Source organism: Cebus imitator, unplaced genomic scaffold (assembly GCF_001604975.1).
Source record: "Cebus imitator isolate Cc_AM_T3 unplaced genomic scaffold, Cebus_imitator-1.0 Scaffold339, whole genome shotgun sequence".
NCBI lineage: Eukaryota > Metazoa > Chordata > Mammalia > Primates > Cebidae > Cebus > Cebus imitator.
In genome coordinates this window covers 78,182-80,223 of record NW_016107654.1, presented here as the reverse complement: position 1 = coordinate 80,223, position 2,042 = coordinate 78,182, and the positions used below count along the sequence as shown (strand labels likewise).

The 2,042-nt window shown below is 46.1% G+C and overlaps 1 non-coding gene across 1 annotated transcript; it reads left to right on the top strand.

The window, feature by feature from the left end:
- Nucleotides 1-210: 210 nt before the first annotated feature.
- Nucleotides 211-350, top strand: LOC119467847. Its single transcript, XR_005196477.1, has one exon. It is a non-coding gene; the product is annotated as a U4 spliceosomal RNA (small nuclear RNA).
- Nucleotides 351-2,042: the final 1,692 nt, after the last annotated feature.

The following is a 2,042-nucleotide window of genomic DNA, read 5'->3' as shown; positions in this document are numbered from 1 at the left end:
GCCTGACACAAACTGATCACAATCCTTTATAAGAGACAACACTATTCTTAACAACCTAGATAAACAAACACTAAGGCCAGGGTGCAGTGGCTCATACTTATAATCCCAGTACTTTGGGAGGCCGAGGAGGGTGGATCACTTGAGGCCAGGGGTTAGACACCAGCATGGCCAACATGGTGAAACCCAGTCTCTACTAAGAATACAAAAAATAGCTTTGCACAGTGGCAGTATCATAGCCAATGAGGTTTATCTGATTCACGGTTATTGGTAATTGAAAACTTTTCCCAATACCCTGCCATGACGACTGGAAATACAGTTGGCATTTGCAATTTTTGGCAGTCTCTAAGGGCACTGAATTTAAAAAATTAATAAAAAAGTAAAAATGGAAGAGAAATAGAAAAATATTAGCTGGTCATGGTGGTGCACACCTGTAATAACTACTTGGGAGGTAGAGGAAGGAGAATCCTTAAACCCAGGAAGCAGAGGTTGTTGTGAGCCGAGATCATGTCATTGTGACTAAAGTAAAACTGTCTTTAAAAAGTTTTTTTTTCTTTAAAACAGGTGCGTTCCTCCTCTTGCTTTCTGAGGACTCCCTGCTCTGTAACTGAGTAGTGGCTAATAAACTCTCTTAATGCCACTAGACTGTAACTCCCCAAAAATTCCATCTCGTGTGAGATCCAAAAACCCGTTCTTGGGGTCTGGGACAAGACCCCTTTTCTGGCAACAAAACTATACTAATCATTTTCTTTTCTTTTCTTTTTTTTTTTTTTGAGATGGAGTCTTGCTCTGTTGCCGAGGCTGGAATGAAGTGGCATGAGCTTGGCTCACTGCATTCTGTGCCTCCCAGGTTCAAGCGATTCTCCTGCCTCAGCCTCCCCAGTAGCTGGGATTACAGACGCCTGCCACCACACCTGGCTAATTTTTGAATTTCTAGTAGAGACAGGGTTTTCCAGTGTTGGCCAGACCAGTCTCAAACTCCTGACATCAGGTGATCCACACACCTCAGCCCCCTAAAGTACTGGGCTTACAGACATGAGCCACCTTGTCTGGCTGGCATGCATAATTGGTGATCACTTGGATATGGAGAGTGAGGAGGGGTGTCCAGCAGATATTGCTCTTGGATTACCACCTGGGATATTAGGTGCAAGGCTCTATTATTGGTTCGAACCCTGAGAGCACCAACAAAAAACTCGAAGCGGTGTGGAGCAACATGCTGTTTTAATGAGCACCTGGGTGCAGAAGGGCTGAGGCCTAAAATGGTGTCAGCCCCAAGTGAGGACAAGGCAGGGGTTTTCTAGTCTCCTGTAAATGGGAAGTGTTCCAGTCTGACGTAACTACTACGTGGGACCTAGACAGCCTTTCTCTTGATCTTCAGGAGGTACTTATCTTCCAGCCTACCCTCTTCTGGCTTCTACTCTCTTGCTGACCCATGCTGCTGGTGCACGTGGTCTTGTACCTTGGGGCTGGGCCTGAGGAGGGAGGCGTTATCCCCCCAAGTTTGCAGGCCCTGGGGAGAATCTTTCATTAGGGAGATTAGGCTGGCTGATTTTTCTTTGCTGAGCACAACTTGGTTTTGCAGGTGCAGTGGGGTGCCTCAAGCCAAAAGCTTGACTCGTTGTACATCCCAGACCCCACATGGCATTCCTGTGACTGCCAGGCCACTTTGAGGCTGAGAGAGACAGTTTTGTCTGGCCTCTGTCCTGCACATTTATAGGTGACTTCTCTGTGTTGGCAGATCTGGGGGTACCACCAGATAGGATCCCGTGAAGAGATCTCAAAGGTCTTTAGTCCAATGTGTTTATCACATCATTTCCACATCAAAGATGAATAAAATATGGAGGTTTAGTGATAAGGTTGATGGTGCACCTGTGCTAGGCAGTGTTTTAGTTCCTTGAGACACCAAGGAGTTGAAACAATACTTTGCCTTAGAGTTTTGCATCTGTAAGTCCTGCTATCAAGAGCTGTGTGTGTTAAAATGTCTGATTTATCAGGCAGGATCTGGGCTGTCTGTAAGCTTAGGTGAGGGGAGGCTGGTGTCCAGC